Source organism: Crinia signifera, chromosome 1 (genome assembly GCF_055691185.1).
Source record: "Crinia signifera chromosome 1, ASM5569118v1, whole genome shotgun sequence".
In the NCBI taxonomy this organism is placed as follows: domain Eukaryota; kingdom Metazoa; phylum Chordata; class Amphibia; order Anura; family Myobatrachidae; genus Crinia; species Crinia signifera.
Genome location: NC_139217.1, coordinates 96198935 through 96224223, shown reverse-complemented (window position 1 = coordinate 96224223; position 25289 = coordinate 96198935). Strand labels below are relative to the sequence as shown.

The following is a 25289-nucleotide window of genomic DNA, read 5'->3' as shown; positions in this document are numbered from 1 at the left end:
TAAAATAGGGGGGGGGGGGGGGCACAAAAATGTTGTGCCTAGGGGCAGCCTGACCCCTAAATTCACCCCTGACTATTATACATTATATTATTATTTCTATCATCTATGTATCATGTTATATGTAAACTCTCTAATAAGTATTTTATGGCATTTTTGGGGCAGTACGGATGGTGTAATGGTTAGCATTACTGCCTCACAGCGATGAGGTCATGGGTTTGATCCCCACCATGTCCCTAACTGTGCAGAGTTTGTACATTCTCCCCGTACTTGCGTGGGTTTACTCCAGGTACTCCGGTTTCCTCCCACAATCCAAAAATATACAGATAGGTTAATTGCCTTCCAACAAAAATTAACCCTACAATGTCTGTGTGTGTGTACATGTGGTAGGGAATATAGATTGTAAGCTCCACTGGGGCAGGGACTGATGTGAATGTTCAAATGTTCTCTGTAAAGCACTGCGTAATATGTATGCGCTATATAAGAAACTGTTAATAAATAATAGATAAATACTTTTTTTTAAATATCTTAGTGTATCTATTGAACAAGATTAATGGATTATAAATATGACTACAGGAATAATGTGCTCTTCAATTGGATTTTAGGGGTTTATAATGTGGGTTTGTGTGTGTGTGTGTGTGTGTGTGGGGGGGGGGGTGTCAGGCATTACAATGCTTAACCCTTTGAGTACCAACATCTCGGTGAGATGTTCAAAATATCGGCAAAAAATGCCAGCGTTGCTCACATTTGTTATATAAATTCAAATAAAAAATGCTGTGTAATAAAATATATTTCCTACATAAGGTAAAAATTACAGGTCATTATGATGAATAAAAATGTTTTCTTTGCAATTTTCATACCTATTTTGCCAAAAACTTGGTACTCAAAGGGTTAATGGCAAGTATAGTTGGAATGTTATTAAATATAGCTAAATGTATTATACCGTTAGTGATATCCTTATGGTTAACCTTATGAGTCACTTGCAAAATAATAACCATGTATTTGATATTCTTAGCTGTAGCTGTGTTGGTTTGATAACCTAATCCATCTAATCTTCCCAACCCAAATCCATCTTGTTTTCTTTTTACATTATAGTTTGCAATTGATATTGTTCATATTTCCCTGCCATTGGACCTTTCCCTATAATAAATAAGTCTTGCATGGAATAAATGCTAAGGCAATATAGCATTGTCTAAATCAATGACATCCACACTCTGGTCTTGAGGTTCATGCAATAGAAATGACTGAGAGGTAATAGTAATGACACTGGTGGTACTGTGTGTGAACCCAGTAGGAAACAGCACTGTGTGACCTTAGGCAAGTGACTGCCTGGGACACATACCATATAGTACAATGATGCTGTAAGCTGTTTGGTCTGTGAGTTATGGTGCCTGAGAAATATGTGTGCATACAGCTGATATTGATCATACCTACAGTATGTACAGTAGGCTTAGTTATCATTAATATGTACTGTCAATATTAACCACTGCAGCTATGGGATTCAGGTATGAATCACTTTACATATATGGACTGTATAAAGCACTTTATATGGATGCATGGTATAAACTACTTTATCTGGATGCATTATATAAACCACTTTACATGAATGCATGGTATAAAGCACTTTACATGGATGCATGGTATAAATGTCATTACATGGACATAGGGTATTAACCAGTTTACATATAAGCTGGTTTTAAACCACTTTACATGAATGCATGGTATACACCATTTTACATGATGCACGTATGCACGGTATAAACCAGTTTATATGGATGCATAATAGAAACCATTTTAAATGTATGCATGTATAATTTACTTTACATGGATGCATTGCATAAATCAATTTACATGTATGCATAGTATAAAATACTTTACATGTGTGCAAGGTATACACTACAGTATTTCACATGGATGTATGGTATAAACCAGTTTGCATGGATAAATGTTATATACAGATGGGGCAGGTCCCATCTTGGCAGGGGATGGCGATGGCGACGCCAGCCGCCATCCCCCGCCAGCGCCATATCGATTGCGAGAAGGGGACGCGCGCGCACGAGAGGCCCCTTCCGACTGCGCTTCTAACTGCTCCCCGTCGGCGGTAACCCGGGGTCCCCGCCGCCTGCCCTCACCCCCCCTAACCCCCCCTAAATCTGTCCGTCTCCCTGACGCAGAGACGGACAGGGTTCCCGTCGCCCCGCCGACGGAGATTGAGACGCGCGTGCGCGTGAGACGCACGCGCGTCTCAGTCTGATGGCTGGCGAGGCTGCTGGCGGATCGCCAGCGGGGACGTTCTGGCGATTCGCCAGCCAGGAAGAGGCCTGCCCTATCTGTACCACTTAACATCATACAAACTCCATTACATAAATGCATGGTTTAAATCACTTTCCATGGATTCATGATGTACACCACGTCACATAGATGCATGGTATATATACAATTGTACATGGATGCATGATATACACCATTTTACATCAATGAATGTTAGAAATCGCCATACATAAGTTCATGGTATAAATCAATTTACATGAATGTATAATTTAAATCACTTTGCATGGATGTATGATGTATAGTACATCGCATCAATGCATGGTATAGACCATTTTACATGGATGGTTAGTATAAACCACTTTACATGGATGCATGTTCTAAGCCACATTACATGGATGCATTGTATAAATCACTTTACATGGATGCATGCTATACTCCATTTTACATATATGCATGGTATTCTGTACACCACTTTACTTGTATACATGGTACAAACTACTTTAGATGATGCATGCTTTAAATAATTTTACATGGATGTATGATGTGTACCACATTACATAGATACATGGTATAGACCATTTTACATGGATGCTCTGTATAAATCACTTTACATGGATACATGGTATACATAATTTTACGTGGACTCATGGTATAAACCACTTTACACGAATACATGGTATACACCACTTTACATCAATGCATGGTATACACCATTTTACATGGATGTATAGTATAAACCACTTTCCCTGGAAACATTTGTGTGCATACCACTGTACACAGATGCATTGTATACACAACCTTATATGTCTGTGTTGTATAAATCACAAACCTTTTTACACAAAAACAGGGTATATATGGATGCATGGTATTACCGTATATACTCGAGTATAAGTCGACCCGAATATAAGCCGAGGCACCTAATTTTACAACAAAAAAACTGGGAAATCTTATTGATTCAAGTGGGACCCTCACTCAAGTATAAGCCGAGGGGGCTTTTTCAGCATAAAAAATGAAAAAGTAGGCTTATACTCGAGTATATATGGTAAACACTTTACATGGATGCCATGAATGCATAATATAAATTACTTTACATAGATGCATGGTATATCACTTTACATGGGTGCATAGTATAAACTATTTTACATGGAAGTGTGGTATGTATATGGTAGTATTGTTTAATTCACTTTACATGAAAGCATGGTTTATACCACTTTTATGGATGCATATTATAAATCACATTAAGTAGAAGTACAGTGTATAACAATTTACATGGATGCACAGGTGAAACTACTGTACTACTGTACAGTGATGCTGCTTTCACATTGCAAAATGCTGGTTCGCACCAGGACTTTGAAACGGTTTAGTCCCGGCGTGAACCTGCATTTTGGGATGCCGGTTTGCTAACGTCATCTGGGGGGCACGGCGGAGAGTTGGCGCGTCATCGGGGGCAGGGGCTCCAAGCACTACCTCCTCCATAGTGTGAACGGGAAACGGGTCGATTGATCCGTTTAACCTGTTCACACTGCCAAGCAACACGGCAACGAACGGTAAGAACTCTGCCTTTTGCCCGGTTCTTATTGCTGTGTTGCTACCCGTATTCGAGACACGGTAACCCCTTTCACATCACACTAATTACCAGGTCAAATCGGCTTGTAACCGGTAATTAGTTGCAATGTGAAAGGGGTATAAGTGCAAGGGGTGTTGTGAAGCCCTAAGATTTAGGGTGCATGGACCCAGGTTATAAAATTGCATACCAATTTCCCAGACTTGACTGAGTAATTGGTCTTTTCCATTGCCCAGCCTGAATTGTGTGGCATCACATTTTCAGTTAGAAGAGTGTGTAGTGGATGTTATAATGGTAAGGGGGAACTTTTAATGTGGCATATTATGACCTGTAGGACACTATAATGTGTCATAATATGACCTGGAGGACACTATAATGTGTCATAATCTGGTTTGCTTATTGTAATGTGGAGGGCACTATAATATTATATAAGAAGAACAGGGGCACTGTAATGTGATCCAATATGAAATGGAGGCACTACAGTGTATCATATTATGAACGGGTGCACTGTAACATGTCATACTTTTGATTTGAAAGACACTCTAATGTAGCACAGTATGTACAGAAGACATTGTAATGTGGCATAATATAAACTGCATTTTGTCATGTGACTTGGGGTATAAACTGTATGGCATAATGTGTACTGACAGCCCAGCCCTACAGTGTGATATAATGTACTACGGGGCATAATATTACCTGGGGCACACCTTTGGGGCAAAATATTCATTAGGGAAATACTATGTGGCATTATAATAACTGGGGCACCACTTTGGGGCATAATATTAATTAGGGAACTACTATGGTCCACAAAATAAACTAAGGGTCAAATTTATAATTCCATACATGCTGCCACAAATATTAAATATCCCCAAATGTAAGTAGAAGGGAAGGGGAAGTTTCTATGGGGTATGCGATGCTGCCAGATTTATTAATATCCCCGCAGCTACTGCCATTTGTAAATGGTGTTCGCCCACTGTAGCCTATGGGCTACCCTCCACGCTGCTGGCCGGGAAGTGGGTCTTGTGCACCTCAGTCAGCTCTGATCACACATGCACTGACCCCCAGCAGCCAGCACAGCACATCACAGGGATGGGTTCCTCACCTGTCCCTTGTGAGTGTAGATTGGTGGATGCCACTGATAGCATCTCATATTGCAATGCGATCCTGGGTAGTAAGATCCTGCCCAAATCGCACTGAATATGCGAGCCATAATAAATGGTCACTATGCGGTAACAAATAAATAAATAAATGTGGTGAATATGTTAATAAGTTGTTCACAAAGTTCTGCTTCACTTCATGACATGCATGCATAGTAACAACCAGTTTACATGCATGTGCAATTGTGGGAAGTAGGTTAGTGTGCAGTAAATTGTGGCTAATATGGCATTAGTATGATTGCTTGGTTGGAGATACTGTTCCCTTTTCTCCTGTTTGCTGCCTATCAGTTTATCTGAGATTTGTCAAATGACTTAAGCTATTACTGTAGTTTCCATGGGTCTGCAGCACATTGTATCCTCCCCTGGAGAGACCATGTATCTTTCCTCTTTGGTACAGTAGAGAGCAGGCTTACAGTAACAACCCTCAGCTAATTGCCCGGCTCTACTCCTAGCTGCTGCTGCTGCTTCTGTGCACTTTATACTGTATGGTTCATTTTGTTGGGGGGGGAAATACACACATACAGTACATACCAAGATGCTGTGTTCCCTACGCAACACTCCCAGCTGTCTCCTATGCAGATCAGGTCCTTCTTCCATGTGCTAGTGCCAGGAAAGGTGACACTTTTATTCCCCTCTTTCCTTTGGTGGGTGAGTGGGGGGATTCTTTATTGTTTGCAAGCGCTCAGACCACAATATTTCTGGAGCGAGAGCAGCCCAGATCTAATGAAGCTGTAAGTTCATTAGTGTTTGCAATCAGCAGCGAGCAGAACCCCTCATCAGGGCAAGGAGGCTGCAAAGAGCCATTCATCAGCATGAAGTGTTATTCATGGATGACCCCTAAATCATGGCACTAGTAGTGGATGCACTGATTGGACGCAGCATGGGAGAATCGGTACTTTGCATTATCAGACACAGACAGGGGGAGTGAGGAAGGATAGGCAAGCCGTGGGGAAATCCTGCAAACAGCAGCACAAATACAAGCAGACACATTGCTTTTTTCCTTAGGACCTACATATATATATAGAGAGAGCATGCAGCACATATATCCTCTCTCTTCTTGGATAAGAAGCTGATGCACAGACAGGCTGCTGCTGGTTGCAGTGTGTAGAGAAGCCGCTGCTGCTGCTGGTCTCCCCCTTGCTCTGTGCTGGGGAGGAGCGAGCTTGGGTCCTGGGTAGAGGCACAGAAGCAGCAGCTGCTTCACGTGTGTGCCTGGCACTTGCTTCTGCTGCTGGAGCGGCTCCCAGCCTGGGCAACTTCTCCCCGCGTCCCTGCTCTATCCCCCAACCCAGCAGCAGCACATGACCTAGGGAGGTCTGCTAGAAGGGGGTGTGTGAGTGCGTGAGAGACTGTGATCCACGCTTAGAGGAGAAACTCCCTGGCAGGACCAAGAAACAAGTGTGGACTGTACTGCTACAGGACTGGTGGCTGGCTGGGACTGAAGCACAAGTTGCACCCTTCCATTCATCCCTTGTTTGCACTGATTTGCCATTCCCATGATGTTTTCCAGGTTGGGATCCAGAGAAAGGGACTTGCTTACAGAGGAGAAGGTAAGTGGCACATACAGTACAGTTGTGAGAGTGCACATGTTCTATTTTCCTTTTGATGTATGCAGATGCTGCCTAGATGGCATGGTGGCTGTCCGTTATCTATTGCTTAAATAGAGTAAGTGTTGTCATTTGTTACTCTTGTCCCATTCCCCCCCTCTAACTTCATCCTGTGCATTCAGGGGTGGATTGTAGGGACAGATGGTGCCATTGATCTTTCTGACATTTCCAGAGCAAGGGCAGGAAGCATGCCAAATGACCTGAGTCTCTAGGCGAGACCAGGCGAGAGCGGTCCTTATGTTTTGGAGATATTACAGAACAGAAGAAACCTGTAGCCTCTCCATCTTGGCTAATGCTTCTAGCAACTCTGGAAGAGGGGGAGCAGAACACCTGCGCGCATTACTCAGTGCAGGCTAGGATGATAGCAACTGTACTGCACTGTGGTATATGCTAGCACTATAGCAGTAACAACTCACTCAGATATTCTGCACTTTAGGTACAAAGAGAAGCTTTGAGAATAATAACCCACATTACGAAGGAAGATAACTGTTCTGTGTGTGGCAGGTGAGAAGAGGTTAAAATAGCTGTTAACTGACTTTTTAGTCAATAAGAGACTGCACAGAGTGGATACCAGCATGCCATCATCCCAACCTTAACCCTGCTGGGAAGAGATGTGTCAATATCACCACAGCTGCTGCTTTCTTGCCAGAAAGTTCATTTCCTTCTATGTAGGACAAAGGGGGATTTTATTGTAAATCCAGCCCTGACATCGCTGCATGATTTCTGTTAATTGCAGTAAAACAGCGCTGATTTAGAAAGAACTCCTGTATTTTGTCAACACAGCGCTGGTAGGATGATTGGTGTGGGAGAGGGAAGTCTTACTTGTTTTTGTTCCGGAAGAAAGGGAACAAATCCATCAGTTGGAAGCACATGCAGTGTTAATACAGACAGACTTAACCTGCCAGGCTTATTACAAATGCGATATACAGCTTACAGTACATTATATACCGTTAGACAGGTCAGTCACATGCACAAAACATCTCTGCGTTATATTGCTATATGTAGCTGCATTTCTGACAGCTCTGGTGTGAATCAAGTACTGAAATCTAGAACAGTTCCGCTGGTCTCAGGAAGAGGCCATGCACTGAACACGAATCAAAATTTAAAAGAATTTAAACTCAAAACAAGTAAAAACTAAGACGACCATCGCTGTTCTCTCATATCTTTTACATGTAAAGATCTTGATAGTCGTATTGACACTTAGGATAGTGTCACACGCTCCACCGTTAAAGTGCAGCATCTACTTTTTCCAAATTTTGATACATTTTTGTAAGTAAGAAGTAGTCACACCAGCAACTTTAATCGCTTCAATGGTCTTCAAAACGCTGACCGCAACATTTTGGACAAGTACTCAAACCGCTCAACAAATACACAAGCTCTCCACCTGAAATGCACTTACTGTAGTTTGAGTAGTGCTAAAGCGCATATTACAGTATAAGCTGTGAGATATCAGAGCGCTGCTCTGTATCTGGCGACAATAAAAAAAATGTAGTCACAGGCGATTCTCAAACTGAAAAATGCGCAATGTGAAGGTACCCTCTGTGACACCCTAAATTTAAATGAGTGTGCTATCTGCTTCCTCCATGCTTGCACTTGACCTCAAACATTTCTTTCCAATTCCTCATATCAAGGAGTGATCAGTGCAAGGGCAAATTGTCACATGAAATCTCTACAGTGGCATCTTTGTAATGCTGTGTCTGGGTGTCTGTTCTGACTTGTACATGGAGCATATGCCAGGAAGCTCTGAAAGAATTCAGTGGGTGGTCTTTTATTCTTGGCATGGGAATACTGTTCTTCAGCTTGGTGTGTTCTGTTGTTAGTTGGAGCTCAGAGGACAGACTCAACTTTTTCAAGTATTGTTGCACTTAGTCAGCACTGAGTATTTAAGCAGAACACAACGTTACTTCAGATAAAGAGTTAATTGCAAAAACACATCTTATTGACAGTCTAATTACCATATTATCGAAAAAACAATTCTATCATGCAGAACTGGATGGAACTGAGAATTATTGGCAACTGAAACTGCTTTCTTATATCTTTATTAAAATATTTACTAGCCATCTAAACCTGTTTGTGCCTTACAATGGGCTACAAGTATACAATGGAACTGAATGAAGTAGGTTTCTTTTTTATCTGCCCCAGAAAACTTAAATATGTCATTTAACTTACAGTACTGTAACTTTTAGAGAGATATTTTTGATTTGTTACTGACACTTTAAAAATAAACGCTTCTGAAGACCCAACTAATTGGAATCCCTTCCTCTAAGCTACTGTACCACGAATCTGTTTACTCTTATACCCCCGGCCAGAATAAAAATCATAAAGAGGCCTGTATTTATTTACTTATTTTAATACATTAGTTACATGATGACTGTCAATATTTGTTTGTTTTTGTTTTATTTTTGTTTTTTTTCGACATTTATTTATTTTAAATTTCATTTGAAAATCGAGTCTAGAAAATATGTCTCATGTTAAATAGCTGCATGATGTTTTGTTAGTTCCTAAATATTCGTATATCGGAGATTGAAGGGGTTATTACCCTGTTTACTTCAGCATAACCAATGTGAGCATGGTTAGATGTAGGACGAAACATCCCAATTACACACATAGTAAGAGGTGCCATCTTGCTGAGAGTTGTAGTTGCACAAAGAAAGAGGTTCTTGGCCAAAAAATGCATGATTCAGTTTTATGTCTAAACTTAGCCAATTTACTTTTCATGGCACATACTGCAGCAAGCAGCTTTGGCCTTGGTGGGTATGGGAACCACTCTATTAGAATTGGTAAAAGTAGGAATCGTTTTTGAAAATTTAGAATTTTGGAATTATTTTTATTGACACCTGACAGTCTGCAGCATCCTCAAAGTACATGAACATATTAATTGATATGTTTATTTGTTTGCAGTGTTTTAACTTTAAATATAGAAAAATACTTACCTCCGTTTCCCCATCACCTTAACATATGATGTTATTTAGAATATTTTTACTTTCCGTAACAGTTACACTTTCCAATTATGTTTTTGTATATTCAGAGTACAGGATAACCTTACCTAACATGAATACTCCATTTAGCCATTTGAGGCTAGCTAGTACTTCTGTAAAGCCCCACTGAGTCGTAGTAATTATGTTTCATAGTAATAACTTAGGAGGTATCAAACAGAGAACAGGAGTCAAGCTCACAATCTAAGTTATAATAACACAAATTCATTTGAAAGGGTGAAGGGAGTGATACGAAAGCTGCCGTGCATTACTCCATGAGAACTGTAAAGCCTTTTTTTCCCACAGACTGTACAGCATTCATTTTAGAACAGACAATTCTAGCAGGGATGTCATTATTGGTAGTATTTTATGTTATCCGAGAGACACAGGACAATCGCTCAAAGAGAAACTCGAGCTGCATGCATAGTTATATTACCAATGATGATTTTGTTTCTTTTAAAATAAAATAAAAATGCCCTATAGCTACAGCTGTCTAGGACATGGCATGAAATACCGCAAAAGTTTTGCACTTGCTAAGAATTATTCATATACGCATATTAAAATGTACCCATGTTTATCCGTACTTAAAGTTTCATGTTGTTCAAGAGATTTTTGTTTGCAGTATTCCTAAGGGTTGGGAAATATTGATTTCAAAATGACCAAAGACCATGTTACTTGTAGGTCACTGCTGGATTACTATATGCAACTTTCTCTCTCAGGAATTTATGGGAAAAGGGGTTAATATACTAATATTTTAAGGTTCAGAAGATACATTGAGGCTTATGCGTTACTTCTTTTAACGAAGATCCCGTACAACAATTAAACAAGCAACGTACAGCAAAGCAGGTGTTAAAAGAAAAAAAATTGCTGAGTTAAAAAAAAAAAAGATTAATTGGTGCATCTTTTAAAGTCAGATTTATTTCATAGTTTTTTTAGCGGGCATTATGAATCTCTCTTTACAATTGAGATTAATGTTTCAGAGCACAGAAGTGGTTTGGAGGGCTGCATACATTTTCAGTGCCTTTGTAATCAATTTTAGATACAAGGATTCCACAATGGCTCGGGCTGCATCCAAACCTGCCTTATTATGGAGAATTAACTTGCTTTGTGATTGATAGCAATATTTCTCAATCTTGAACACACCATTTGTTTCAAAACAAGTGTTATGCCTTCTCAGCCTCTGTGTGGAATCTCAAGACCCTAATTGCATTTAAGAGAGGCCTTGATTTGCCACGCAGACGCTGTATCCTGAAAACTGCAATGCAATGCTTCATTTGTTGGTTTTTTTTTTTCCCCTCTCTGAAAGTGCATGGATATATTATTGATGATTAAAGCTTAGACCTTTTAAAAGGAAAACAAAATGAAGTCATGGGTATTGCTAACAAATCATTTCCTGTGACGTCATTTAATTTAGAATTCATTGTAAATCACACAAGATAGTTATTTTAAGTCATTTGCAGAGAGTTGTTGAAGATACTTTAAATTGGCCATCTCTTACTGTATATGCAGCTTATCTCTCTTGTATGGTAGGATTGTTCTCCCCCCGATTGTACAATACTGCAGAATACAGTGGCGCTAAATAAACAAAGGATAATACTGTATGAAATAAATGTTTTACAGGTCAAACTGTTCCATCACTATTTAAAACAGAATGAAAGTCTTAAAAAATTTTTAGCGCAATTTAGGCTACCATGCTTCACTATTGTCAGCCTAACGTCATACATAGAATGCATGTGTCTGATTCCAGCTATTTTGCAACGCCGCCTTAATAGCAGCATAAAGTGATTGTACTGCTACCTTCATATGATGTCATTTTCTCTGCTGCAAGAATGTGTTGTGTTGTAAGGCAGCTGTTATATAAAATATGAAGCACTGTCAGAAAGCTAGTAACTTTATGAATATATAAACCCTCCCACCCCCTAGCAATAGGCATTAATGTGCTGCTATTCTCTGAATCCAGTATGCATAGGCAATTTCACATTGTTAAGAAAGTCATTCATTTCTCTAATCTTACATTTCATCTTATTAGGTTGGAGCAGAAACACATTTCCTCTAAATGGACTATTTTTTTTTCTTTTCTTTTCTGGCTTTTATATAGTTTTCATTTGACTGTCATATTTTTGCTGAAGAAAAAACTTTTAATTATAAATATATATAAATATTCTAAACATATTGTCCTACTACACTAAGTATGTTTCCTCTGCTCCTGCTGCTTAACTGTAGATTTAAATACTGTACTGTGTTTTTTGGAGTAAAGCACTGATCACGACCAATATTTACATCTATTAGCATCTATTGTGTTTGGTATACGTTGAATAAATCACATTACTATATCTCTCATCTGCCTATTAGATAGTCTATCAGCTTGTGTTTGGTATACACTAACTAATGTACATCCCATAGTGTATCTCTCTCATCTGCCTACGAGACAATATCTATCAGCTTGCATTTGGTATACACTAACTAATGTACATCCCATAGTGTATCTCTCTCATCTGCCTACGAGACAAGATCTATCAGCTTGTGTTTGGTATACACTAACTAATGTACATCCCATAGTGTATATCTCTCATCTGCCTACGAGACAATATCTATCAGCTTGTGTTTGGTATACACTAACTAATGTACATCCCATAGTGTATCTCTCTCATCTGCCTATGAGACAATATCTATCAGCTTTTGTTTGGTATAAGCTAACTAGCTCCCATAGTATCTCTCTCATCTGCCTATGAGACAATATCTATCAGCTTGCGTTTGGTATACACTAACTAATGTACATCCCATAGTGTATCTCTCATCTGCCTACGAGACAATATCTATCAGCTTGTGTTTGGTATACACTAACTAATGTACATCCCATAGTGTATCTCTCTCATCTGCCTACGAGACAATATCTATCAGCTTGTGTTTGGTATACACTAACTAATGTACATCCCATAGTGTATCTCTCTCATCTGCCTATGAGACAATATCTATCAGCTTGTGTTTGGTATACACTAACTAATGTACATCCCATAGTGTATCTCTCTCATCTGCCTACGAGACAATATCTATCAGCTTGTGTTTGGTATACACTAACTAATGTACATCCCATAGTGTATCTCTCTCATCTGCCTATGAGACAATATCTATCAGCTTGTGTTTGGTATACACTAACTAATGTACATCCCATAGTATCTCTCTCATCTGCCTATGAGACAATATCTATCAGCTTGTGTTTGGTATACACTAACTAATGTACATCCCATAGTATCTCTCTCATCTGCCTATGAGACAATATCTATCAGCTTGTGTTTGGTATACACTAACTAATGTACATCCCATAGTGTATCTCTCTCATCTGCCTATGAGACAATATCTATCAGCTTGTGTTTGGTATAAGCTAACTAGCTCCCATAGTATATCTCTCATCTGCCTACGAGACACTATCTATTAGCTTGCGTTTGGTATACACTAACTAATGTACATCCCATAGTGTATCTCTCTCATCTGCCTATGAGACAAGATCTATCAGCTTGTGTTTGGTATACACTAACTAATGTACATCCCATAGTATATCTCTCATCTGCCTACGAGACAATATCTATCAGCTTGTGTTTGGTATACACTAACTAATGGTCATCCCATAGCATATCTCTCATCTGCCTATGAGACAATATCTATCAGCTTGTGTTTGGTATACACTAACAAATGTACATCCCATAGTATATCTCTCATCTGCCTATGAGACAATATCTATCAGCTTGTGTTTGGTATACACTAAAAAATGTACATCCCATAGTGTATCTCTCATCTGCCTAGAAGATATGCTGTATGTCTGTCAGATAAGTAACTTGGGGGCTTGGCGTTACACCGTATTCCTAAATATGATAGTTTTATTAGTATGAAATATAAAATGTTATACATTGTCCTTATATTAGCAACAAAACGAACTGGTGATTCTGCTCACTTACCTTTGCATAAGTTTGTAAAAAGAAGAAATACATACATATATATCTAAGTACATATGTCCTGAGAGAAAGCAATGGACTCAGAAGCTTAATTCTCACCAAGTGTTATAAAATCACAAAACCGTTAATCCCACCCAGAGCTGAAACCATTTTTCATACTTCAGGGTCAATGGTTAGATTTTGGCTGCAATACAAGATCTTGCTCTTTAGTTTATCTTGGTTTCTAAAATATAAGAGAATAAAAGAACAACAACTGATTTGATGAATCACAGTTACTACATTTTGGTAACATTAATCACATTGCATTACTTTCTTGAAGACGCAAAGAGCCACTGTTGCAATTTACAAAGAGCTTTCTAATAGAGACAGGCTTGTCTGGAGCAGAATGTCATCTCCCACTTGGACTGCCCTTTATATAAGAACAATCAAATGGCATTTAGTGCTCTCATTTATTTATTTCAATAACTCACTGTCCAGCCCGTAATATTGTCGCATTCTTAAGTTGTTCTTCTATGGTCTTTTTTTTTTTTTTTGGCACATTGGAACAATACCTTAGTTTTGATGTATTATGGACCGAAATCAATATTAATGCTTTCGCCTAAATATTGCGAAAAATTGCAGAAAGCAATTGATAACTTTTCTTGGCCACTACAATGATATATGCATATAGAGAGGGAGAGATTCTAGTTCCCATTTATTTAGGAATCTATAACAAACCCATGAAGCTATATCATGACAGTAAGGAGGATGAGACTTTCTTTTGTTCATGGCTATTGCATTTTGTCCAACCTCACAGATCCAGATTTACTAATATTTGCAATTAAATAAAATGGATCCAATGTCACCATGTTTACATTAGTTTCTGCCACTAAATGAGGGCTATTTGTACGTATAGCTTGTTATTATTTATACTAATATGTTGTTATATGGTTCCCATCATAGCCAGCACATAAATTTAAAAAAGTGTCCAGCTGCTTTTTTAAATTGTACTAAAACAATACTTGTATTCTGTTCTGCTGCAATGTGTGACACTTAGTAACTTGTTTGCCTTCCTGCTACCGCATGAAAATCCAAGACGCTGGTTTAATTCCTCAAATACCCTACTTAGAAAATGAACACGTGAAGCTGGGATTTGCCGACGTGCTTAGTTGTTAGAGCTGATAGAAATATTTTATTGCTGAGCTGCCATGTTGAGTATTTTAGGAGGACTTTATACACATTTTTATCTATGTTTATAAAGTGTGAAAAGCTTAAAAGCTTTGACTGAGGATGACTGGAAAAAGATAGCAGATTGAGGTGCATTGTCTGCACAGGAAAATCCTAGTACAAAGGACAGATATGTTATTCCTATGTGTGTGATACTAGAGGTATATTTCACTTCTGAGAGTATGTAGTAGTGATAATGCATTAATAGCACTGACATTAATAGTGCATGTCGTCCTATAGTCCGGTGATATTTATTACATATCTGCCAGTACCATTATTAATCATTATACAATGACTTGAACTGATAAATCGATGTTACTTTTGATGAAACTACTTTGTCATTAAAGTTCAGAGGAAATGAGAAGAAAGATGAAGTAAACTTATTAGAGAGTATTAAAAGTTTCATATTTGGGAAAGAATTTCTGTTTGATCAGTTGTTTTTTTTGTTTTAATTGTTTAGCAGAGAGCCTACTAAGTAACGTAGATTTTGTAGCTTTAAAACAAAATGATAAGAATATAACGTACAGGAGCTGTAAGTGTATGCAGAACATCAATGCGCTGTTACATTGGAAAAATGCAATTTTATGGAATTATATAGTAAATTGTACATAGACTTTGGCATATGTTTATATTTGCAATTGGATCAGCTTATGTGGATGCCATCGGTTGAGCAAAAACTATATTGATTTTTAATTACTCAGAAATTGTATTTTGGCCAACATTCCGTACCATGAGTCATTCAACCAATTGTCACCAATATATATATACTGGTTATGTCTGTGTAGACTCTTGAATGAGCTGGGTTTGGAGATACACAGCATGTAACCCAGCAGTATTGGCTGTTATATATAAATATATATATATATATATATATATATATATATATAAATGTGTGTGGATATAATTATTTCTCCAACTGTGAAAGAGTTAAGTGGCTTTTGCCTTTCCCAAGACATCACCTACAGTATGTGTTGTGTTTTTTTCCCCTCCTCGGCTGTTGTCTCAGTACCCCCTGAGTATCTCTGTAGTTTGCCCGATCCATCCTTCTCAGTCACCTCCTTTATTCTTGAACAGAAGCACAGCAATAGGAGAAGAGAGAAGGCTGGCAGGTGCTCTGCGACTTTCTTCCTTGGTATGCCTGTTTTTAACTTTCTGTGATCGATTTTCTAACGAATATTTAACAGTATTCCGCAGCTGGTTTTATCATTCACCTTTTCAAAGGCTTGCATTGCACGATCAATTGTGTGTTCGTATAGTATTACTCTATTAACACAATTTTGCAAATGGCTTGGGAACTAAAGACTTTAAGTGCTGGGGAAAACTACAACAGATTATTGAGTACATAAGTGTATGTATATATATATATATATATATATATATATATATATATATATATATATATATATATATATATATATATATATATAATGTGTATATATATATTTTCAGATATAGGTATTTATTTGAGTGTGTAGTGGATTTCTTTATATTTAGGTGTAGATGCATTGGGATATAAATAATGTGTTTGAGGTATTCATCCCATCCTAAATGTATGCTCCTTAAATACAGGCACAGTAGCTGCATATTCAGCAACTAGTGAAGCATAGCTGTACAGCAGAGAGATTACCCCTCTCAGAGAGGGAGAAGTGAAATAGACAGCCACATTGACTGTCTTTAAAGGGAACCTTACACAGTGTGAACAAGACATTATTCTTGGAGGCGTAAAGCACTGAAGGGAAGCAAATCTCATAAATCCGTCCAGTCTCTTGTGAGTTTCCCCAGCATCTGACCTGGTTTACAGGGCAGGTGAAAAAGTTAAATAACATGGCACTTAGACGTGATTATTACCATAGATCATTTTGTATCTGGATAACCTAGATAAAATAGTGACACAACTTGTCAAATAATACATAGTTTACGGTTTGTTTGTTTTTTACTATTTGATTGTAATTGTTTATGCTTTTGCCTAATGTTTCATTGACTGCAGTTGTATTTATACTTATATGGAGCGGTTGGGGGAAATTTAATAAGATGGGAGTTCTATTTTACATGGGATGTTGCTATGAGTAACCAATCAGAATGTACTTATTATTTATTTAGCACCTTCTAGAAGATAATAGATAGTATCTGATTGGTTGCCCATAGCAACATCACATGTGAAATAAAACTCCCATCTTGGTAAATGTCCCCTATTGCTGTGAAAATGTCAGTACATGACTGAATGAAAAGTTTGATAAATAACAACGGTTTATAAAAGATATTATTGCATGTTCAATGTTTTAGTTACTGGAAAAGTTTGCATTAGTCAATTTGTTCTTTTATTCTTAGGACACACAGTGACTTTTCTGGTTGTGTGATAAGTACAATAAGATGCATGCCACTCGCAGCATTTATTTGTCTCTCTCAGGTAATGCTGCAGTAGGATTAGATAAATCTGAATCCCCTCTTAAAAACCCGGGAAGCTTCCTCCTCATACCAGACTACACACACACACACAGAAAAAAAAGGAGTATTTAATTATCTCCACTTCAAACGTGTATTCTGCACAGCTGGATGTAAGAGTCTGCTCTAGATTTCAAAAGAATAGGCATTTATTGAACAGTTTGAGCCAACTGCATATACTTTCTCCTGTTCCCTGTGCATAGGTATTCACAATAGAGACACTGCACCCAACACTGCACCCCTTCCCTGGTGCCGCACATTAGTGGTGCAATAGATAGTGCTAGGCTATTATACACCTGCTTCATACAAAAAAATTACCATTCACTCTGCCTGATCATCAACACTGTCATTACATTCAATAAATAAACATTTAATCTTTTACCTAACAGTCACGGCCACCTAATTGCCTTGGAAAAACAGTGAACGTATAAAACACGGTTACAGTGCTGGTATTAGATATCATATTGTTTCAGCAAGGTTTTCTGTACTCTTTTCTTTTTATTTAATGTATAATAGTGACAACCACATTTTTGTATGGTACCACTGGCTGCATGATCAGCAGTGTATATGGTCCATGGTAATTGATTACATTTATTTAATAAGAAAATCTCCTTCCTTCCTTCCTTCCTTCCTTCCTTCCTTCCTTCCTTCCTTCCTTCCTTCCTTCCTTCCTTCCTTCCCTTCCTTCCTTCCTTCCCTTTCTTCCTTCCTTCCCTTTCTTCCTTCCTTCCCTTTCTTCCTTCCCTTCCTTCCTTTCCTTCCTTCCTTCCTTCCCTTCCTTCATTTCCTTCCTTCCTTCCTTCTTTCCTCTTGCTGCTTTTAGATCAGACATGTCCAACGTTGGCCCTCCAGATGTTGTGAAACTACACATCCCAGCATGCTTTGCCACATTTTTGCTATTAGAGTATGCTAAAACTATTGCAAAGCATGCTGGGATGTGTAGTTTCAAAACATCTGGAGGGCCAACGTTGGACATGCCTGTTTTAGATCATCTTCACTTATGTAAATAAGGGATACACAGGATCACACTGTAACTGGCAGAAGTATAAGCAGTTACACATTGTCTTTTGGGTATACTATGTAGGTTTATAACTTCATCACTCTAGAATGAAGGCTTATGGGTGAGACTAATGCTATATGTGGCCATACCAAATCTCGCCCTTGAGATCTATTACTGATTAATGTTCTTTTTACACATGGCAAATAAGGTAATACACACATCAATAATTTCTCCCAACGTCTTCATCCTCAATTTCCATTCTGTACATCATTCTGGTATTCCTGTTGCTGAAAAGCATTGATGTGTTTACCAAGAGCTCCTGCATTGTCGGTGAAAGTAAAACAGTCAATAAAATGTGCAGCTCAATAACATTTAAAATGACTATAAAGTGTACATTTTCCTAGGCAGGATCTTTGCTGTGATGAGTTAAGTGCCAAGTAGCAGTTCAGGAAAACAATAAGCTGAGTTGTATGTCACATTCTGCTTTCTTGTTAATCAAAGGTAATTAGTAGTTAAATAGGTTGTAAATGTGCTTTGGTTTCCCATATGCGCATGCACAAATATAGATGCGACCTCATGCACTACTGCCGCAGTTGCGCCAAACAGCCCACTTCGGGATTTCAGGTGCGGCGTAACGCTGCTTGCGCAATGACTCTTTCGCTTAATGACACGTCTTTGACGCATCAATCAAACCATCGGCTATGACAAAACACTTAATGAGACTAGAGAGATTAATTAGATATGCAATACTAACACATCTGTGGGTGAATGATTATGAATCTGTATACGACATGATACGATGCAAACGGCCGTGGCTTTTTCTCACGCCAAGTTGCGCTGCGCTGCATCTGTGACTAAAACTTATACAACTAATTTCTGCGCTGATAAAGTCACAGCCCAGCGTATTTGGTACATATTTGAGCGGTGTCTGAATAAGACACAGGTTGGCGTAAAAAGTTGTTGTGCTACAACAATCGATGCGCTCACTCATGTCAAAAATTTGGTACCACATTGTGTATGGAGGCTAGGTGTAGGAGTTATTACATAGGTAACAACTATATCCAACCCTAAGGTGGATGATGGTAAACCAATAATAGATGTGAAAATCTGACGTTTACCAAAAACAAAAAAAACCTTTGTGCATATTATCTAAAGTAATATTTTTAGTTTAGAGATGTCTGTCACAATTGTTTGGCTTACCCACAGTTTATTGGTGCATTGTTCTTATTTTTTTTATTTATTTTTTTAGCAAATCTTGCAGAGAGATTAAATTATGAGAGATAAAGTACCAACCAATAATCTCCGAACTGTCATTTTTCAAAAACAGTTTGTAAAATATAAGGCAGGAGCTGATTGGTCAGTACTTTATCTCTCACATTTTTTTCTTTTCGCTGAGCTTTAATAAATAACTAAATCTGTATACATGTGCTGAACATGCTTTAGCAATGCACTTCATACATAGGTTAACCAGTGTGTACATAGCGTTAGTGTGCATGTGTGTTATAGCCAGATATAATTACATGTGACTGCGTAAACTTTTATTGAGACTCAAATAAAACTTCTCTTCAAAGTTCTAGAACTGCGCACATTTCTTCTTATTTTGTTTTCTCTGGACAAATCAGGCCAATTATAAAAGCTTGTACTTCAGTAACAAGCCATGTTTAATACTTTGTTCATAGTGTGCACAAACTCGCCTTTGATGTGCCCTACATACATTGAACACTCATTTCTTCAAAGAGGCCGCTCCAGAGCCCTCCTGATATACTCTTAGCAATAAACAAATAGACTTGCTTGCGCCATGCTGTGCCTCCCTAACCAGCAGCAATCTCTTCTCCCTTCTCTTATTAGTCTGTCCACCACTTAAATTACTTTCTACCTCTTCTTGGTCATATTAAATATTATATATATATATATAATAAAAGGATAACACTGCTCCTCACCTCTGTGAGGGGAATTGAAGTGTTTTGTATCCCGACGTCCACTAGATGGTGTCCTTTGCAGACATTACCGTTGTTCTGGCATTTTATGTGTATATATATATATATATAATATATATAGGGGTGCAAACTATGTACTCATTTTTATGAGCAATTCTTCCAATACTTTGCTTTGACTTGACTACAAGTTGCCAGGGTTTAGAATTATACCCCTTTCCCACTGCAGCCCTTAAACGGTAATTTGCCGGTTTTTTAGGCTTTTTAGACGGGTACAGCTGCAGTGGGAATGCTCCAGGTTGCTGTACCCGTTTAAAAATACCGTGTTTTTTTGAACGGGTAAAAAGTAGATTTTTACCCGTTTAAAAGCCGTTTTTTCGGCAGTGGGAAAGGGGTACCCTTTTACACATAAAAAAACAGCCGAGTATGTTGTCTTTTTTAAACCCCTCCCCCCCTCCATCTTTACTATTTTAAACGGATCTTTAAACGGGTAAGTGGGAATGGGACAAAAACGGCTTTTAAACGGTAATTTACCGTTTAGAAGCTGCAGTCTTTATGGTCTAAGGTCTATGGTTTAAGGGTCTTTATGGCTCTTACCCGTTTAAAAAAAAAATTGGGTCTTTACCCGTGTAGGCATTGGTAAAGCAGCATTAGAGTAGAATGTTATCCAAATGCCAATTAGCCAAACATGAACTACAGGAACCAAAAATAATATCTGATGGTATATTAGCCCATATAAAGTAAATGGTATAATAAAAGTGTGAAGAGGTCAATATACATACATACATAGTATACATACATGCAGCGTCAGACTGGGGCATGAAGGGCCCACTTCAGGAATGCAGTGATAGGGGCCCATTCCAGAGGGGGTGTGACCAGCTGTCACAGAAGTTTGTCTAACCATTAGAACATTGGTGGTCAATAAGCGGGCCTCCTGCAGTTGTAGAACTACACATCCCAGCACATAGATGCTATTTAGCCATGCTCCCAGTTCCCAGGCATGGTGGTATGTGCAGTTTTACAACATCCGGAGGGCTACTCATTGCCCACCCCTGCATTAGAGAGTAACAGTTTAGTATAGAATAGTAAATACTGCTAGTGCATCCATGATAATGTTCCAGATTAATAACAGTTATACACTGTAGAGCATACACCATAGTCCTGTACAGTATAATGCAACATATGTATAATTAATGTGCAAAGTCTGTAACCTGATCCCTATAAATGGAATGGGGGACCCCCAGACAGGTTTTTCCCTGTGGGCCAGTCCAACATGCATACATTACATACATACATACAAATGTGTACCTCTGCAGCTATGCTGCATGTAGCAGCTTACTGTAGCAGTATCACAAAGGAGTACGCATTAGGGCATGCCACATCTCAGCCAGCTCCTATTGCAGTATACACACCGGCAGCCGGTGTACACAGGTATCCCGCTTTACTCCAAATGTGTGCATCACAGCAACAAGGGGTCAAATGTAATAAGGGTGGGAGTTTCAGAAAGTGAGAGATTTTGGTAGAGTTTTCCCATTTTTTTTAAGCGGCAATAAATTACACTGCGAAACCTGGTTGATTTTGCCATGTAACTGATTGCCGCTTTAAAAAAAATGGGAAAACTCTCCCAAAATCTCTCACTTTCTGAAACTCTCACCCTGTTACATTTGGCCCAAGGTGTCCTACTGTAGTCTTGGGACAATTGCTGGAAACATTCGGAATCTCAAACATTGTATCCTTAAGGAACTGTTCTCAGGTAATATAGTGCATCCACTGTAGGCAGATTGGACCCCTTAATTCTAAACTGCGGGACTCCGCGTGACTGGAAATTTTGCTCTGGTCGTAAATAACGTAACATAATTGGTCTCCAAATAAAGAGAAAAATACACTGGAACCTAACCCCTGCGCCTTCTGTTAGTTTAACAGATGCACCTAGTGTCTCAATCCTTGAAATATATAGATATCCATTGGAAATGTAGGGGAAGGGGGGCGGGGGTGTTTGACTTTGCTAAACTATTATAATAATGTAATTAATTATTATACATTAGATTGTTCAGCCATGTATAGTATGTGATGGTATAGCAGTCTCCTGTAGCATTATTGTGGTTTCAGAACAGTGGGTAACAGCAGATCATTCATTAAGACAACTGTATAGTTGACTAAAACTGCAACACCAAAACCACCTGTGAGCAAGTCCCATCCGATCCAGGTGGTGTCACCCAGACTCAGGATACTCCAGAAGTGTTGTTGCTTGCTGCAACAACTTGAAACTTCACTGGGCAGAAGGAACAGCTGCGCTCTTGTATTTTGTCTCGATTTGGCAAAGTAGCAGCCGTTGATCTTTTTGTCAATGTTCAGTGAATTAGGATTCATCCAAAGGAAGCTTATTTTGCAGCACAATGTCTAGAATACAAAGATAGTGCTTATTACATTTGCACAAGCGCTTTGCATATCCCTGTGCTAACTGATGTATTATTAGCCGGACATAAGCTGATGAAGTGTTCCCAGAGTCTGCTGTCATATTCCTGCCCACCACAGCTGTCCTGTCACTGTTTAACACCACATGTCCTTTGTAGTCTGGACACTGACATCTAGATCTTATGGGCAGACATATGCAGAAGTCAAAGGGTTAAATCTGAACAGGTGATTTATGTATTCTATTGGGATTTCTCTAGTCGTGTCTGTTTGTGTGTGTGTATATATATATATATATATATATATATATACACTGTATATATACACAGACTCTAAGCTGGATTCTGTTGTAATGGAAAAAGAAATAAATAAAATATAAACCCCATTATAGTCTACTGCATAAGCTAGAGATAGAAAATCTATATAAGCGTTCCCGTGCCGTATAATTCAGCCGTTTGCGCACCATTTGGGTGAAGAATGGCCTTGATTAGAATGTAGTGTTAGAAAAAGAAGAGAAAATAGAATACAGACAGATGTACATTAAAATCATCTCCACCATAATTCGGTACACAAACAAAATGTTTTCTTTATTTTGCACCCTAGTGGAAGAGGAAAACTGCAGTAACTGCGCAGGATAAATGGTAAGTGGCTGTCACGTTTGTCATAATACTGGTTTCTAAAACTGTCTCATTGCGTGGACACTTTATATAGATTTTCCGAACGGCTATTCGCATTTTGCAGGGGTTGATCAGTAAATGCAACTGTGTCCTAATCCTTGTTTTCTGCCTGTGCCACTCTGAGCTGGAAACTAATATCATTTCTGCGCTTTGCATAAATATCCACTTTATGATGGAAAATACATTAACTCTGTTATGTTGGGGGCTCGTACACCATGACAAATGACAGGGCTGAAAGGGATGGCAAAGCTATTTTTCCTGTGAACTGCCATCAACTTATTTTCAGCATATTAGTTGGCTGTGATAGATCCGTATCAAACTTAATAACAATAATATTATCTTTTTTTTTTAAATCTTTTTGTCCAGCACATGCAGCTTATGTTGTGATATGTAAATTTAAAGTAACCGGGGAAGTTAGTTGTGTCAGATTTAGGGGAAGATGTATCTAGCAGTGTAAAGGGTTATAAATGCTACTTCAAAGCTAATTGGTTGCTATGGGAAACTTTGTCTCTGTTCGACTTCTCTACTCTTTACACTGCGTTATCCGAGCAAATTTCAAATCCTAAAATATGTGATACTTTAGAACAGGCATGTCCAACGTTGGCCCTCCAGATGTTGTGAAACTACACATCCCAGCATGCTTTGCAATAGTTTTAGCATTCTCTAATAGCAAAACTGTGGCAAAGCATGCTGGAGTGTCAAGGTTAGCCATCAAGGCTTTAGAATATATACTTACGTACAGTTGAACACGTGTGGCGTGTACAGCTGTTTTAATAGCAAAAAAAAAAAACATTTAGAACGATTTCATGTATAAAGGGAAAGTTGTTTATGAGATGGTATAGGTCTATCTACCCCCATTGTGACTTGGTAAATTATGAAGATTTTGAAACAAAGCTATATGCCAAACGGAAATTCTACTGGGCACTTAGCTCATTGGTTCGCTCGTCCGTGTGGTTGATTTCACTATTGTGCCAAATAAAATAATATTATCTCCCCTATGATTTGGTTTACTGCCACTAAAATAAAATTAATAAAAAATATATAAAGAAATGGTCTACGTTGTGCAGCAGACCTAACGAGGCCGTAATCACCGTGGATTTACTCTATATGTCCTAGAGGTTTCATCTGTGGCACAGCTGGGGTTAAGCTGTTTATGACCTAATTATGTAAAATGAACTGTTTGGAAGGACGTCTAGCGAGAGACTTGTTTTTGTGAGAGTGAATACGAAGAGAGAATAATTATTGCGCGGGGCTTGTGAGGATCTCTGACAAATGGTAATGGTGGAGCTGTACTAACAATGATTGTGTATTACCCTGCATGCTGCCCAAGATTTCCATCTTATTTCCAGTAACTGAACGCAGAGGTGGCTTGTTTGAAACCAGGCTAGAAATCTTCATTTTGGTTACTGTCTTAGTTAATCCTTCGTAAATGATCTTATTACGTGTCTTGGCACATCTTGTAATCAGCGGAGAGCAGGGTGTATTTCTTTCTCTTTTTCCCCATAGAAATTAAACAACATAGATGAATTCATACTACATTGAATTGGGCAAAATTGACTAGTTTAACCCATTGTGCCAAAATTGAGGAAACTCTCAAGTACCTTTGTTGCCCGTAGCCTCATAGGGATAGGAATAATTTCCATGTACTTGCTATCCATTTATTTAGTGCTAATGTATTTCACATCTATGAAGAATCAGAAATAAAAGTTGGATTTCAAGGGTGGGCTATAGCTCACAGACAGTGTATAGGTCCTCAGTCATTAGGTCGAGAGCAGAAGGTCAGCATGCACAAGACGACACGACATTGACAAAAGGTTTTCACGTGAAAAGGTTGACATGAGTATTTTTTTAGGTTTATTGGTGTCAATGTTGACATCTGAGCACATGGATCCCTAATTAGTGTACCATGTCTATTTGCATCAATAGCTTTGCTTGCCTTGCTTCGGGCCAGACCGCTTTACCAGTTCCAGAGTCCACGTTGATGGTAAAGTATGAAAAAATTTAAAAAAATAGCAAATGTTTTTGAAACACGCATGTTGACCTTTTCATGTGTTGAGCATTGCCATGCCGACTTATTGCTTGTGTGGACTTTTTGTC

General features: G+C 38.6%; 1 protein-coding gene across 16 annotated transcripts in view; it reads left to right on the top strand.

Moving 5' to 3' along the window:
• TENM3 (teneurin transmembrane protein 3) overlaps nucleotides 1-25289 on the top strand; it is a 2716013-nt gene that overhangs the window by 1801550 nt on the left and 889174 nt on the right. For 3 of the 16 annotated variants that reach the window (XM_083170760.1, XM_083170758.1, XM_083170756.1), the window contains exon 1: nucleotides 5927-6539. The exons of 1 other annotated variant lie outside the window; for it this stretch is intronic. The gene's annotated coding sequence lies outside the window, so the exon portion shown is untranslated. Of the gene's footprint in view, nucleotides 1-5913; nucleotides 6540-15838; nucleotides 15860-23118; nucleotides 23157-25289 lie in introns of those variants that run through there. 12 more of the 16 variants (XM_083170736.1, XM_083170731.1, XM_083170743.1 and 9 more) reach the window with 9 other exon arrangements.